Source organism: Carettochelys insculpta, chromosome 3 (assembly GCF_033958435.1).
Source record: "Carettochelys insculpta isolate YL-2023 chromosome 3, ASM3395843v1, whole genome shotgun sequence".
NCBI lineage: Eukaryota > Metazoa > Chordata > Testudines > Carettochelyidae > Carettochelys > Carettochelys insculpta.
The window spans coordinates 29,762,552-29,779,881 of NC_134139.1; the positions used below are offsets into that span (position 1 = coordinate 29,762,552).

The 17,330-nt window shown below is 45.5% G+C and overlaps 1 protein-coding gene across 21 annotated transcripts in view; it reads left to right on the top strand.

Moving 5' to 3' along the window:
- Positions 1-17,330, top strand: part of NRXN1 (neurexin 1) — a 1,123,636-nt gene that overhangs the window by 277,240 nt on the left and 829,066 nt on the right. Inside the window, exon 1 of one of the 21 annotated variants that reach the window (XM_074989556.1) lies at positions 4,183-4,245. The exons of the other annotated variants lie outside the window; for them this stretch is intronic. The gene's annotated coding sequence lies outside the window, so the exon portion shown is untranslated. Of the gene's footprint in view, positions 1-4,182; positions 4,246-17,330 lie in introns of those variants that run through there. 21 annotated transcript variants of the gene reach the window in all.

Consider the following 17,330-nt stretch of genomic DNA (forward strand, 5'->3'; position numbering starts at 1 on the left):
GATTACTTCCCCTTCCTAAGTTTTGATTTAAGACATAGATATTACAGAACCATGCTTGGGACCTCAATTCCTGTTTCATTTAATCTCATACTATTTGATTTTTAATGAAAAGAATTCTGCCATTCATGTCTGCAGATGATAACTTGTAAGTGTGATGTGGACAAAATAGACAAAAAAGTGACATCTTCCTGGGTTTGCAGACAGCCTGAAACAATACTACTTTAATAGGTGAAGTGCCTCATACATCTTAACCAATTATATACACAGGGAAACAGTGAAGCCCTGCCAATGACACTCTGCATGCTTGTCTAAACAGAGCTCGTCTGGAAGTAACAAAACGGGTTTGTATTTACACCTCTAGATATTGTAAGGCTATATGTGGACATTTATTTTGAATTAAGAGTATCCCACTGATTTTTTTTTCAGTTCTGGTTTGCGTATAGATAAGTTCTGAATGTGTCAGGAGAAGAGTTATATAGTGTCAGCCTACCTGGTGAGGAAAATGCATCTCAGCTTCTGGGCTAAGTATTGATGGGAGCCTTGATACCCCACCTCTCTTCAAATTGTAAAGAGGCTCTTGCTGCCATTGTGTGACCTCATTCTGCTGCCCTCCCCCTGAAAGGTAGTCTATCCTGCTGTGAAATGGGCAGGGGCACACAATTTTCACTCAGTCTTATGAGGCTGAAGTCAAAGGAATGCCTGGAGCTCTCACCTGTCATGCTGTCTCAATTTAAGAGGGCAATGTGTGCAGGGGAGGCTGGCTAGGAGTGCCAATGTGTGTTTGGCTAGAGGTCTTCAGGCTAAAAGTTGTCCTTACTTGATTTTTTCTATCAAAACAAAAATCAGTCAAGTAGCACTTTAAAGACTAGCAAAATAGTTTATTAGGTGAGCTTTCCTGGGACAGACCCACTTCTTCAGACCATAGCCAGACCAGAACAGACTCAATTATTTAAGGCACAGAGAACCAAAAACAGTAAGCAAGGAGGACGAATGAGAAAAAGATAATCAAGGTGAGCAAATCAGAGAGTGGAGGGGTGGGGGGGAAGGTCAAGAATTAGATCTTGACCTTCCCCCCCATCCCTCCACTCTCTGATTTGCTCACCTTGATTATCTTTTTCTCATTCGTCCTCCTTGCTTACTGTTTTTGGTTCTCTGTGCCTTAAATAATTGAGTCTGTTCTGGTCTGGCTATGGTCTGAAGAAGTGGGTCTGTCCCAGGAAAGCTCACCGAAAAAACTATTTTGCGAGTCTTTAAAGTGCTAGTTGACTGCTTTTTGTTTTGATAGTGTATAGACTAGCACGGCTTCCTCTTTGATTTTTTTCTGGGTGTCGTTTAATTGTCGTGTGGTAGAAGAAGCTTTGTGGAATACAGATTTTGGGTCAACTCTTGCATTCCCTCTGTCGGAAGAACACTAAATAACCCTGAATGCACATACTGTAGCTTTGCCTCTACCAATTCAGGATTCATATAAAATGCTTTACTAGTTTTCTAGTTTAATTGTTACCTCTTCTGAATTGCATATTTGGTATGGAATAGATGGCTATGCTGTGTTGTCAGTAGAAACATAGCACAAGCTTCATTTGATAAAACATATATCCTATATAGGCTTTGTGTAAATTCAGACAAACTGCCTCTCCCCCACTTTTTAAACACTGCAATATAAGAATAAATTCACATTGTTATGTTTAAAAATACTAGGTTCTTAAATATTTTCAAGCTGATAAATCATGTCAGGAACAAGAAAGCATAGCTGGCTATGAGGAGGATGGTATTTAAATTAGAATTAAATGTATGTTTGCTTTATGTTGCTTTATGTGGAGCGGTTTTTAAATAAGATGCATTCATTTGCATAGCACATATCAGACAAATTAAAAAATAACTTAAAATCATTGAATACCCTCACTGCCACCATCCTTGAAAACATTGTTAACACCAATGGGATTTGTTTTGTGCTAGTACTTCCCAGTACTGAGTATTGGCACCTCAGCAGCCCTATCCATGGATCAGCTTAGGCTGAGGGCAGGAAGATGGCTGAGTACCAGCTCCTCGTTTTGTTAAAAAAAAATAAATAAAGAAGTACACTGATTAATACCTAAGGCTGTGTCTCCGATAAAACTTCTGTTAACAATTTGCGTCCAGACTGCCAAGTGGATCACAAGAGCAATCTACTCTGTTGACAGAGAGCGGCTGGACTGCCTGGCTGCTCTATTGGCTAAACAGCCAACTGGAAGCACAACAAACAGGGTTGTCTGGTGTCCTGGAAGCCCTTTCTGTCAACAGAAGGCTCCCCATAACGTCCAGACTGGCTTTTTGTTGACAGAGGCATTCCTCCTCACAGTGATCAGGGTACGGTTGTTGATAAAAGTGCTGCATTCTGTCAGCTTACTGTCAACAGAATGTCCTTGGGTATCTGGATACTCTGTGGTTTTGTCAGCAAAACAGTCGATTTCCCGACAAAACCCTCTTGTCTTGACTTGCTTGACTTAAACCCTTGTACTCCGAGTGAAGCGTAGATCATCTACAAGTCTCCTACCCTTCAGTCTGTCTCAAGATCAAACTTCTAGCTGACTCCAAAAGTACGCCAGTTGTTGTCCTTCAGTCTCTGTAGATCCTTGTCATGTTGTCTGAGGTCTTCCTCTTTTGCATTTTTGTTGCGGGTTTCATGTGAGAGTTTGACAGACTATGCTGGATGATGGTTTTCTGAGAGTGTGTCCTAGCCATTCCCACTTTCTTCTCTTGATTTGAACGTCAAGTGATTCTTGTCCTGCTGTGTTTCAAAGCTCCTTGTTTGTGACCTGGCATACTAAAATCTTCAAATTGCAAACTACAGACATTCATAAACAGATGCTTGAAATACATCCTTCACATCAAATGGTGAGACTTTGTCACAAATAAGGACCTCTAGTCTAGACATAACCTAAATATTTTCCCTTTTCTGAATGCTGGGGTGAGGTAGAGAATTTATTTTTCCTCTGCTCACTGCAGGTTCCAGCCTTTGTTGCATTTTTAATGTTATGGTGAATAGCTCAGAGCTATATGTAGTCTGGAGACCTTGTTGTGAAACTTACTTTAATGGCTGCTTTCTTTAGTGATTTGAGCAGTACACCCAAATAGGAGGCAGTTGAGATTCCTCCCAACCTCACAAGTGTGGTAATAAAAGGAGATGCTGATTAAGCAAATGATATAAATTAGTTATGACTTATTTCTGGAAAGCAGCTACAGTACTTGACTTCTGTTAGTACTGGGTGCTTTCCAATAAGATGTTGTGAGTATCTACTTGGTGTTTGGCTTTGATATTATGTTAGCTGTCCAGAAGCATTTTTTTTCTAGGGAATCACATCTTTGTATGCTAAATAATATGGTATATGTTGAATTATGGTTCACATCACATTGTGTGGTTCCAACAGATAGATGATGATAACATGATCAAAAGTAAGGCAGAAACTGATTTCATAAATAACAGCTAAAAATGGATAATTCAGAACAGTATTTCGTAAAGCTAAGAAAAAAATCCATTAGGCGTAGTTTATATGTCTAGTATATTCCATGTGTGTGTAAAGATTTTCAAAGAAAGAGAATGTATTTAAATGCTGAAGGGTCTCAAAATCCCTAATAGCTCTTTTTGTATATTACTGTTGTACCATGGGCAATGGAGCAAGGGCCCTCAGTGTGCTCTTGGACCGGAATACAAGAGTCTTAAATTTTATTATGATTTTATCTATTCTTGTCCTTAGTGTGATAAATAGAACACATTACCATAGAAGAGACCTGTATGGGGACAAAGATATCCTTATTACTTGATTCATTTATGGACTATATAAGCTCCCAAGTATGGACATAAATGTCTTCCCATTTGCATGAATACATTTTCCCCAGCACATGCATCTTCTTCCTGCCCTCCCCTCCTACCCCCCAGGACAATAACTAGGTTGTTGGTCCAAATTCTCATTCCCTGTCCAAATCTATGATTGAAAGGTTTTAAGTGAGTGCTGGAGTGATTAGAATCTTCCTTAGAGTCCAGAGGGATGATCTGAACTGCTCAAGAGCAGCAAAGCCTCTCTGAGAATAAGACTGCAATTTCTTTATTATAGTAGAAGCTGCAGCACCCTCACGTGGGGATTTTTGGTCAGTGTGGTGAGTTGATCTGTTGATCATATTTTCAGCCATTTTCAGCCCTACTGTGACCCTACGACATATAAAGTGCTTTGGTGGAGTCATCTTGTGCAAACTTTCTCCATTTAGCCTGTAAGTCTGTGGGGAGAGGGGAATTGTAAGGGTGGCTTTTTACATGTCTAGAAAATGTACACTGTGGTACTGGTCTTGGCATTGTTTGTTTCTTTAGCTGTTCTCTGATCGTTTAAAACAACTGGCTCTGCTGGATATGTACAAAGTCCTGTTCATTTTTTCAGACACAACATTGGAAAGCATTTTATTTTCTCAAGAACAGAGCTATATTGGTCAATATTGAATGGCTACCTTTGTGTAGTGCTCTTGTCAGGGCTCTTCTGTGGCAAGGCAGCTGCAAAGAAGAGAGCACTGATTCCTTTGAGATTTTCCAGAGCTCAAAATAGGCTCAAGAAGGGCAGCCGGATGCCAGAAACAGACCAGACCATTATTTCTTACAGCAAGAAACAGGCACTGAAACAGCTGTTATAAATTGGTGTAAGAGTGTGGATCACTAGTATTTCATGATGCATAATGATGTGGAAATTCAGAAAATAAGAAGTCAGTTGAGGGTATGAGTGTTTGTTAGCAGGGTTTGTTGAGAATGTTGCCTACATTACATAAAGAAGGGTTAAGCTAGCCATTCAGAATGCTGAAAGCATGGTGGACCTTGTGAATAATTGGGGGAGGGAAGTGCCCCCCCCAAAAAAAATGTGCAGCACAAAAGCTGTCTTTAGAGAAAAATCAACTTTGGTGCTATTTCTGAGCCAAGATACAGTGCTGTGATTGGGCACCTAGACCGCACCCTCCTGGGACCTTTCTTAGTAGACTTAGTAGACTGATACATAAAGAAACTTTCAAAATAAAACTGTCTTAAACAAATGAAAACAGAAGGTGAGATAAAATAGATGCTATCTAGAGCAAAATGATGAGCAAATAATTAAAAAGCTAAAATCAGGGCTATGATCCTAGATGGCCAGTTATGTTTTGCAAGAAAATGGAGATGCCAAACAAAGTCATGGCTCCTTTTTTGATTATCTGTACAATTTAAAACATTTTTGGAGCTGGACTTGCTGGGTGGCTGCCTATCAGTTAACAGCAGATTTTTCTGTTTCCAAATCAGACCATGTCCTAACAAAGCATCTGATGACTAGTTGTTAACAAACTATCTAAGGAATTCTTAAATTATTTACAATTTGCTAAGGAACTTCTGTTGAATTGATTAGAACTCTCTATGCTTATGAAGATTAATTAATATGGCTAAATATGAAAGGCTACCAACTGATGACATTAAACAGTCAAGTAAGCCTTAATTATGAAATATAATTGTTCAGTGGTTATTCTGTAATCGGATTCTTTTGAGGCTACTTAAAAATAAGACTTTTTACATAAAGATATTAGTGTTGCTGTGGGGTTTTAAGTACAGTTGTTTCAGTGCTTAGGTTGGGGTTCTCAGTCTGGGGACTGTGACTCATGGGGGGTCACAAGGTTATTGGAGGAGCATGGGTTGTCAACTGTCAGCTTGCACCCCAAGCCCCACTTCACCTCCAGCATTTATAATGGTATTAAATATATATGTTAAAAAGTTTTAATTTATGATAGGGGGAGGAGGTTGAATTCACACATTTGCTGTGTGAAAGGTGTCACCAGCATCATAACCAACCAGTAGAGCTGAGAGAGTGTGCTGGGAGTGCGAGCTGCCAACAGAAACCAGCCAGTGAGAGCTGAAAGATTGCATTGGTAGTAGGGGCAGCCCACAAAACTTCCCTTTCCCCCTGCCTCTGATCATATCTGAGCGGCAAGTGAGCAGCCAGGCACTCTGAGCCCTGAGGTGCTCCCTGCCTGAGGGTCCCGTGTAATATGCCATTGGCGGGACTGAAAAGCTTACCAGGCTGGATCTTGCCCACCCCTGCTCTACGGTAATCCAGCAGTTCCCATTTGTGGCTGGCATGGTAATTACTAGTTACAGAACATAGCACTCTTTGGGGTGTTATAATTTCTGACATTCTGTCATGAAGTATCAGAGAGGTAGCTGTGTTAGTCTATATAAGCAAATACAACAAGGAGGCCTGTGGCACCTTATAGACAGACAGATTTATTGGAGCATAAGCTTTCGTGGGCAAAGACAAGAGCTTGTCTGTAATATGTACCATATCATGTAGTAAATTAGATATTTTCCATCTAGGATATGCTCATGTACAGAGCAGATCATAATTCAATTAGGTAAAATTTCATGTTTTAATTTACCAACTAATATTTTAAATATTTTGGAAAATAGTACAATACCTGACCATTCAACACAAGGATATTAACACAATGGTGGGACGTAGGATTCACCATGATGTTTGATACATGCCTTTATCGGTGGCCAATAGGAACATTAAAAGGAAACCTCTCCATCATGGGGTCTGCAATTGAAATAGCAAGAAGAGCCATTTTTTTCAAATGCAGTTACAAAGGAAATACTTCAAGAGCTGCAATGCACATGAATGTGCGACAGTCCTTGGTAAATACCATCAAACTGTACTTTTTGTCACCCCTATTTTAAGAAGAGTGCACATGCAGTTAGAAATTTGTTACCCCATCTCCAGGCTTTACCCGCCTCAGCCCCCAAACTCATCCCCTATCGCCAAGCTTTATCCCCCATCCCACAAACTGCCCCCCATCCCCAGGCTTAACCCCTCTAAGCCCCAAACTCACCTCCCCCCATCCCCAGGATTAACTCTCCTGAGCACACGCAGCTCCTCCATAGCCACTGCCTCCGTCCCTACAACCCTACCCTCTCCATTGCTCCCTGCTGCTTTGGCATGGCTGTGTGGCTCTGACGGGATCTTCTGCCAGCTTAGACTTCCCCCACGTGGGGCAGTTCCCTACCCTTCTGGCTTTCCCTTCCGGGGCTCCCTGCCACAGCTGACTGCTCAGTGGCTCCGGAGGCTGCTGCTGCTTAAACAAAAAAACAAACAAAAAAAAATCACAAAACCCTAAATTCAGTTCATGTAATGGTGGGCAACTGAATTTAGTTTTGTGTTTAAGCGGCAGCAGCCTCCAGAGCTCCAAGAGGAGTCCACAGCAGCAGTGCTTGTTGACACAAAGGGCTCCTTAAAGAGCTGTATACAGCTCCAGAGCTGCAGGTTGCCGATGCCTGGCCTAGCCTATTGTGATATACGCAGGGAGAATTTTTTTCCTGACCCTTTTCATTGTCAGCTTCCCCATCAGGTATGCGATTTTATTGATACTCTTTTAGCACATGTAACTACAAATATTATTATTGGCCACAAGATAATCAACCCTATTTTAAAATCCAGCCATGCAGGTTAAATCTCCAAAATCCAGCATTCTCTCGTCTGGCAACATCCGTCTTCAGGCAGGACCATGGATCTTGCAGGATCAGAGAGTCCTGGGGCTGGGAGGAGGAGGAGGAGGAAGGGCTAGCCAAACCGGTGGCAGGAGCTCAGGGCAAGGCAGCCACAGCTGATATGGCTGCCAGAGGGCAGGGGACTAGTAGCAATCAGGGAGCCTGGGCCAGGAGCAGCAGCAGGGAGCAGTGACCCAGGCTGGTAAACTGGCAGCTCATTGCTCAGGCCAGGTAGGAGCCATGGCCTTGGGAAGTTGCAGCTGAGGTGGCTGAGGCTGGGAGCTAGTGGATGAGGTAGCTGCATGGGAGGAAGGGAAGGGGCTTGGAAAGCCACGGGCAGGGATCCCAGGAGCAGGGCTGAGGCCAGCAGGATGGCAGAATTGACCACCCCAGTCTGAAAAAATCCCTGATCTGAAGCCACTCTGGCCTCAAGGGTACCAGACCAAGGAGGTTGAACCTGTATTTGTGCCATGTCCAGCTGAAGATAGTGCAGTGCAATTGCCTTGAAATCAGTGGAGTTTTCAGGTTATATGAGAAAGGAATTTGGCCTGTCAGATCGCACCTCCTTTGAAAACTATGTTGTGATTACACAGGCTGTGATTTTATATTTCTTTTTATGTCCTTGAAATTTACCTGCCATTAATCCCAACAGGCAATAATTTCCTAATGTACGTTAGGCGTTATTGTGCAAATGAGTTTTGGATCAGTTTTCAGCACCAAATTAAATACCCTCTAATTTTTTTTTCATGTTACTGCATTTTAGTTCTTTTACCTTCTCACTATCCATTATGCACAGGTCAGTCTAACGCTAATTATTTCGTTGTCTTGCTGAGAGAGCTCCTGGGATTCAGTTGAGTGAAATTATGCAAGATGTAGATATGTGAAACAATGAAGCAGCAAAGTTGGGTGCAGCAGTCCACAGATCACTATACAAATAGGGTGACCATATTTCATTATGTTGAATACAGGGAACCTGGAAAATGACTCCTGTTCAGATGAGTTCAGTGTCCCTCAGTCTGTACATGTTCAAATTAGTACTGTGTTCCTGAACCCCTCTTAAAAAGAAGTACTGTATAGCTGGATTCCTTTTATTTACCTTCTTGTTTCTAAGGTGCTAGGGTTTGCATGGGGACAAGTGACACATACACACACACAACACACACACACACACACACACACATGCAGGAAGGCCTCTCAGATGCGCAAATGCGCATGTACACATGTTCCAGTATACCACTGTCACACTGGGGGGTTGGGGTTTACTGAGTGACCTAACACTTGCTACCCGGTGCTTTCTGCCCTTTGTGCTTGGCTGGGCCCTCAGGTTGCACCTGCCTTTCCTGCTGCTTGGTGTTGTAGATGAACGTCAGGCTGTGCACTCCCATGCACCTCTCCAGTCAGAAGGAGGCAGCTGGCGCTGGGGCACTAAGCTGCAGGAGAAGTTGTGGCACATGGAGAAGCAACCAGGATCCCTGGCAAAGGGCTAGCAGCGGAGCCCCGAGAGCCTGGAAGCTCTGTGGCATTTTCCACATGCCCTCTACACAAACTCTCACACCTTAGTCCCTGTCTCAAGGTTCCTGCAGTCCCTTCTCCTGCACCCATCCACACACACACCAACCCACTGCTCTGACACCACCCTCCACTCAAACCCAGACTTAAAGGTCTTGTAGTTACTGCTCTGTCACAACGCCCTCCCTGAACCATTTGCCCTGAGCCCTCCCCAAGTGGGGTGTGGTTGTGATTCTACAGTACCTGTAAGAAATGTGTTTTTGCCCCTGCCTGGTGATGTGTTTTCCCAAGGCAACACATAGTGGGGAACATGCAGGGGCACATGTCCCTCCCCACCCCAGATTTTTGCCTGGGTTCATGCTGGCTTCTCCCCCTCCCTCCTGCAGCTTCCTCAATGCTGGAAATCGGCTGTTGTGATGCTTTGAGAAGCACTGGGAGGGCAGGAGTGGGGCAGTGCAACTAGCAGTGTGTGGGCAGTGCTTGGCTGCTGTTGGGTGCTCAGTACCCACTAAACTTTCACTGGGGTTTCTGTATCCCCAGATCACCCTTGGAGTTGACAGCTACGTGCCCAGCCATTGGGCCTTCACATGCTCCCTCCTCACTCTCCACTTTCTGCTTTGGCCCTTCTTCCTCTTCAGACTTGTGGTTCCCCAATATCTCCTTCCCTCCAGTGTGTTGTGCCCCCCTCCCATTGCCCTGTAGAGCAACAGCCTTGGTTGTATCACTGAGCTCACCAACAGCTTAGCCAGCAGGCTCCTTCTTTTCCACGCTGCATCTGGCTGGGCTGATGCCCTGGGAAAGCGCAAGACTCTCTGGTCTGGGATGTTGCCCAGCAAGACCTGAGCCACCACCATCCTTACACACCTATCCCTATTGCCTGCCACTGGAAGGTCACTCATCAATGATGCTTAGGCAACTGGCAAATAGAGATCTGGCCAGCAGCAGGCCCCATCAGTGCTGATGGGGGAGAAGACAGAAAATATGGGACAATTCATCCATTTTTAAGAAAATATTTGAACACCTGCTTATATATAATGTTCTCCCTGCAGCTCCTGCAGCCAGCTCTCCTACCCCCATGCATTTTCTACCACAGGGAGCTGTCAGTAGTCTTCATACTACAGTGCACATAAAAATGGATATATGTTTCCAGAAGTGATAAAATTGCTTGTGTTCCTCTGGGAAAAAAATAAAATAGACTACCCAGGGAGCTTGTTGAAAGCCAAATAATTTGACAGTCATAGAGACTTCTTCAGAGGCTGTATCTTGATGACAGCCTTAACAGGGAACCAGATGTGGTTGTCACACTAGTACTGCAAGATATCTTCGCAACTTGGCATGTGAGTCATGTGATGGCTGTTCATTCTCTTCAGAGGTATGAATAGCTGTTCTCCCTGGCACTGAGGAAGAGAGACAAATAAGATGAGGAATGTGTGGATATGTTAATTAATATTGACTTTTGGTGTCACTTTTATGTAGCGTGAGACATAATTATGTCATGAATGTTGTAAGTCACACCTTTGCACATAATTTGACAAAAAGAATGAGTATTGTAGTGGCAGGGGCTAATCAGTAGTGGTTTTAATGCATGTGAAGGGTTCCAGTTATCTCTAATTATTTCCCTTGCATGAATGACTAAAACCACATTATTAGAGAGAGAAGATGGGTGAAAAAATCAGGTCCTCCTTCATATCTTAAGAGGAGGTCTGTGTACACACCAAATCTCATATTTGTCACCAACAGCAGTTGGGTCCAATAGAAGATATTTCCTCACCCCACCTTTTCATTCTGTTATTCTGGACTTAACATTGCTACAAAGCTGAATAGAACAAAGTCAGTGAACCACGCTATGAGAAGATATGAGCTGTGAAGCTTTATCTAAGCAGTCTGTAGGAGACTGTGGTAGTGCCTATGCTCTGTGCTGCCTCTTTTTTCTTACTCTCGATCTTGACTCTATCACTAGGCCAGGTCATGATTTTCATTGTATGGGTGAGTTTGTTCTTGTCACATGAGCTGGGTCTACATGTGCCCCTTCCTTTCGAAAGGGGCATGTTAATGAGCAGGTTTGAAATATGCTAATGAGGCGCTACAATGAATATGGAGCACCTCATTAGCATAATGGCGGCCGCAGCAATTTGAAAGTGCAGCTTTTTGAATCGCGCGCCGCCTGTGGAGACAGAAACTTCTGAAAGGACCCCCACAGTTTTCAAAAGCCCTTCTTCCTATCTGTGATTGGAAGAAGGGCGTTCGAAAACTGGGGAGGTGTCCTTTCAGAAGGTCTCATCTCCACGGGCAGCATGCAATTCGAAAAGCCACACTTTTGAACTGCCGCGGCCGCCATTATGCTAATGAGGTGCTGCAATGAATATGTAGCACCTCATTAGCATATTTCGAACCTGCTCATTAACATGCCTCTTTCAAAAGGAAGGGGCACGCGTAGACCCAGCTATGGATAGACCAGATATGGATAAGGACCCGTAAAGATCCAGGGCTACTGATGAAAAAACTCAATGTAAAATATTTTGTCTTCTCATCTAGATCCTGAACCAAAGCTTTGTGTAGTAAATGGAAAGACCCACATTAGTTTAAATGAGCTTTGGATCAGGTCATCTTAGAGCATATGTATTATCTAGGGACTAATGGTGGTCATGATTATATTGTCAAATTTATGATGTATTGTAACTAAGACTTAGAACTATTAACAAGGTGAGAGAGAAAACAAGAAAATCGATGAATCTTTCTAAACCCATAGATTATGCTTCATTCATAGTGACTAGTGTATTAGACATTTAGTTCCATTAAATAATGAAGATATATTGCTTATCATACAAGTGTTTATCACATAAAAATCTCATAAATTGTTTGGTTACAAAAGTGAACTTTCAAATATTTAAAATATGGTCTTTTATGTTTCTGTTACAAAGACCTTAATATCAGTAAACATGTAATTAATCTGTTTTGGTAAAAAACAAATTATTTTATTACTATTTCTGAATATTTCATATAAACATTAAGGTAATAAACATGGTCTAATTTTCAGAAATGGGCATCTTTTAGAAGGTCATCTAGATCTTAATTTTAATTCTTTAATTAGAAGCTAGGACTGCAAAGTAGGTATTTTCTTAAGGTACCAAATCTGAGACCTGGATGTACTTCTAGCACAGGTATTTTGAATTACTACATTATTTGAGTGCTAGTCTGTACTCGCATTCCAATGCTGTTAATCAGCAGTATCAAAATAGCATATTTATCATTCATTTCCTGGTACACTGTGTGAGGATATAGAGGGCAGAGCTGTCCCACCCTGCTGTCCAGTTCTGTAGGGCGTGGGGTCTTCAGTGGAATGGGTCATACCCCCCACCCTCGCGCCCTGGCCAACCCTTAATGCTGTCCAGAATGTGCCAGAGAGATTATGGAAGTATGTCTGGGTATAGTCCATCCTTCATTTTCTTCATGAGAGCAGCCTGCTGCTGGCTCTTGCCTGGGGCACAGATCCAGTCACTGGTGTGGGGTGTGGCAGACTACTGGTGCATGAGCACCTAATTAGTCTCCACCCTCAGCCCTCAGCTCCAATCAAGAGGGACATATTGGGGCTGGTGCAAGAGCCTGTTGCCTGCCTGAGGACTGGCAACTCCTTCTAGTCTGAGGAGCCACAAACTACAAAGACTGGGAGGGAGCCAAAGAGTAGTCAGTCAGGAAGGGGGTTGGACACTGCTAGCTGGTGACTGACTGACACTGCCTGGGAGTGGAGAAAACTTCTGCAAAGTTTTTATCTAGCTGGACACTGGTGCCAATAAAACTGGGAAGGAGTAAAGGACACAGATGTTGCACTAGGCTGAAGTCTTTCAAGCTGTCCCCAGAAGGGGGTCCTGGTCATTAGCCTTGTTTCATGTAGGGGCTTATCCAGGACACTCCATTTCCAGAGCTGCAGTTTCAGGAACAGCAACAAGATGAGATGCAGAAGACACCGCAGGTCTCTCAGCAGTCCCACCAGTTGGGGAAACAAGCTCTACTTGCATGGGAGGCAGAGCAGCAAAGAAAGTTGCAGTGTTTCATGAAGGAACAAGCAGCAGTGCAACAGCAGCTCCTCCAGAAATTGGCGAGTCCCATGGCAGGGAAATAGCACCCATGCTCCAGGGCTCAGCCTCTGTACAATGGTATCTGCTGCTGATCCAGGTGCCTTCCTGGACTCCTTTGAGCAGGTGTCCCTGAGTGGGACAAGACATCCTGGCACTGTGGCTAGCCCCATATCTCACTGGGGAAGAGCAGGTGGAGCATATGGCCCTGACAGGTTTCCAGGCTTATACCAAGACAGTGAAGCACAAACTGTAGCTACACATAGAACATCAACCTGGATTTTACATTGCATCAGGCATTGTTACCATGTCACTTACATCCTGTAAGCACATATATGTAGATACAGACTGATAAAGTATGAGCCCACTCCCCCAGCGCACATTCACCTCTTTGGGCTCTCCCACAAACTTGACAATTCAGGATATTTGCAGAGCAGTGACTTCCTCCATACATGTGTTCACAAAACATTGTGTGCCAGTGTAATCAGCCTGGGAGATGTAAGAACTGAAAGATCTGTATTACTATCCATATTCGTAGAGACTCCTCTGACCTGCGCACAGGGCAAGCTTCTGCCAGTGGGTCACCATCTGAACATGAATGTAGACTAGCATTCAAAAAATGGAGAATGTACCTGCCTGTGAATAACTGATATGCTTCAAAGTGTTTATTGCTGTATATTTTCCATAACCCACCCACCATTTCTGCCATTTTCAAATCCTCATATTCTATGTTTTTTCTTGTGGCAAAGGAACTGGGGTCTTTCAGGCTAGATCTGCCTTTTGTACCCTTGCTAAAGCTTGCACAGCTCCCTGAGACATATTGCTGCTGAGAAAGTTCTCCAGCATGTGCATCCTCAATGTGTATTCACCATCTGTGAAATACATATGCACAGTACGTACCTGTAGCTTTACTCATTATTCCAGAGTAGTAACTTCTATTTCTGGTGACTGCACTATATATGAAACTGCACTTTCCAATTACATCTTACAATCATAAAAGAGTAGGGTTTGAAGAGACATCTGGCAGTCATCTGCTCCAATGCACTGCTCAAAGCAAGACCAACCCCAACTACAGTAAACCCTTGATTTAAAAGATCTCAATATAACGGACTTCAGAAATAATGGAAGCTGTCTTCCAGCTCCACCCCCAAATAAATGCTGGAGGCTCACCAGACCTTCCACTGGGGTTGGAAGGGCTGCCAGAATGTCTGGGGCCATTGGGGCTGGCAGGGACACTCCAGCGACTGGGGCCACCGAGGCCAGAGGAGCCAGGGGTGTGCGTGTGTTGCAGCAGGGCACAGGAACTCCCGTCCCCCAGCCCCGTGTGCATGGAACATAGCAGCGCCCAGAGGCCTTTGCCTGCAATGGCGCTGAGCAGCAGCCATGGTGTCAGAGGCTGCTGCCTGCTGGCAGGCTGGGGGCAGCCATGCTCTACCTTTGTGCGGGTGGCTTGGAGGTGGTGGCTGGAGGAGCTGCAGTGCTGCGAGCCACAGGAGGTGGAAGGAGCCAGGCTGGCATTTAGCACCTCTCCTGGTGATTGGGAGAGGAAGACAGAGGTGTGTGGGGAGGAATGGGGCAGGAGTGGAGGAGGGAAAGTGGGGGTCAGAGGACAAGAGTGATGGGCTAGGAAGGTCAGTGCATCGTCATACAGTATAACCATTTGGATATAATGGACTTTCAGCATTAATGGACACCCTGCCCCCCATTAGACTGTTAAATCGAGGGTTTACTGTATAAAGGAGGTGCTGTCCGTTTTCATTCATCTTCCCTGTTCCAAACTATCCCAGACAGGATGGCCAGCTGTGGTGGTCGCTGCCCACTCTGACGTTGAAGTCGCCAAGGATGAATAGCGGCTCATGGGAAGGTACCTCACTGATGGCAATGCTAAGTTCATCATAGAACTTGTCCTTAACTTCTTGGGCAGAAGTTAAAGTAGGCGCATAGACGCGGAAGATGTTGACCATGCCCACTGGTGTTTGAAGCTGGATTTTCAGCATTCTCTCAGTTCCCACATTTGGTGGTATGACTGAGCCAACTAGGCTGTTTCTGATTGCGAAGCCAACACCGTGTTCCCTGGTCTCTTTTGGAGGCTTCCCATGCCAGAAAAAGGAAAAGTCCTTCTCCCTGAGACATCCAGAGGATGATAGCCTTGTTTCCTGGAGCACCACGATGTCCATCCGTAGTCTTCTCAGCTCGTTGTTAATGATTGCTGTCTTCCGGGGGTTACTAATGCTCTGTAGGTCTTCTGTAAGGCCCGGGGTCAGGGTCCTTACACTCCATGTGCCCAGCCTGAAGGCCGGATTATTTTGTTGCTTGTTTGTTTTGCCTGGTGTAAGGTTAACGATCCACCTGTCAGTGATTCCCTAAGCCCCACCCACCCAGTGGAGCAAGTGGACCGTGGCGAGGCAGCACCTACTTGGCTGGGGGCTGCCCAGCTTGAGGCGGGTGGTAGCTGCCCAATGAGATCCGAAGACCTCTCCCACCGTCGGAAGCAACCCCTGATGCCTCACTCTATGCCAATCAAGTCCAGTGGCTTCCTACCAGTAACTGCTGCTTCCTGTATTGTGTCACCGCTCAGAAAGTGATGCTGGAGTGTCCTCTCCAGGGCGCAGGCCTGGGCAAGTAAGTTTGAAGAACCAGCTGATGCCCAGCAGCAGGTTCCCCCTTTCCACGCCACTGATGTAATCCAAGGGAAAGGCGAAAGCCAGTACAGTTTGGCACCAGTGTCGTCACAGGAGCTGCCAGAGTGAGATTGAGCACAACCTCAAACTGCCTTAGGGGCTCCATCTCCGGATTTTTCCGTGGGGTTTACTCCCGAAGCCTTTCCCATCACTAGGTATCGCCGCAAGGCAGCAGAGGTTTTAAATCAGAGTTTCCTTCTCCTAGGTGGGCGGACTTCCCAGGCTGATGAGCCCCATCAGCCCGAAGCAGCTGGTTTTAAGGCGCCAGTCACCTGCCTTCGCCCCTTCTCCTGTCAGTGCAAACAGTTTCACCGGGCTTAGAAACTAAGCCACACATGAAGGCCAGGAGCTGGACTTCGGTTGTCAGAGGGTATTGGAGATGCATGCCATGGGAGCATTTTATAGATAGTGGGATCTTATCCCCGCTACCACCCCCGGCTATGACAACACTTGTGGAAAGGACTGCCATTCCCAGATTGGATTGCACAGCCACAGAAGACACTGCTCGAATCAGTCCAACTGGGGCGTAAACCCATGATCCCTCGGGATCAAAGGATGTCTACTACTGTATAAATCATTCCAACCAGCGCTAAGTCTGGCCTTAAGAAACATCTAAGGATGGAGATTCCACCATCTTCCTAGGCAGCCCATTTCACCCTCACCACCCTCTGAGTGGCAGCCCATTTCACTGCCTCATATCCAACCTAGACCTCCCACACTACAACTTCAGACCATTGCTTCTTTTGCCATCACTAAGAACAGACTGGCTATAACCCCCATCCCCTTTGGGACTCCCCTGCAGGTAGTTGAAAGCTGCTGTCAAATACCTTCCCCCTGCATTCTTCTCTTTCACAGACTGAATAAGCCCTGCCCCGCAGGGTCACTGACAGGAGGTGGAGGGGTGCAAAGTGGGACGTTTCCTTGGGGTCTGGCATTTCAAAGGGGTCTGGAGCTCAGCCACTGCCCTGCTACCTTGGCAGCGGTGGTGACGGGAGCTCCAGGACCTTGCAGCAGCAGCATTGTACCAGTGCTCTGTGTGGCTGGTGGGGGAGTACCACCACTTGTGTGGCACTAACAGCTGACTGCTCTAGGCCTCACACCTTCTGCGCATGGCCCCATCCCTTCCGGGGGCATGGAGCTGGGGACTCCTCTCACCTTTCTCCCACTGGGCAATGGTGCTCCATATGGGCTGGAACACTCTCTAGCCACAGCACCCCTGGTGCCTTGCATGCTGCAGGTTCTCCAGCCAGGCTGGAGCAGACCCCATCTGCTGCAGCCCTGGGTGTGCTGCAGGCAGGGGCACTCCAGTCTGGCTGGAGCAGTCCTGATCTATGGCAGGTGGGCTGCTCCAGCCCAGCCACCCCTCCCCCTTTCCCAGGTGCTCCTCCACCCTGGGGCTGCTGCGGACGGAGCTACTCTGGCCTGGCCGGAGTGTCCTCACCCAGGGCAGCCTTACGGGGCTGGAGCAACCTGCCTATGATGTGTGGGGAGCTGCTCCAGCTCCTACAGGTTAACTGGTTACATTTTAACATCCCTAGTATTCAATGG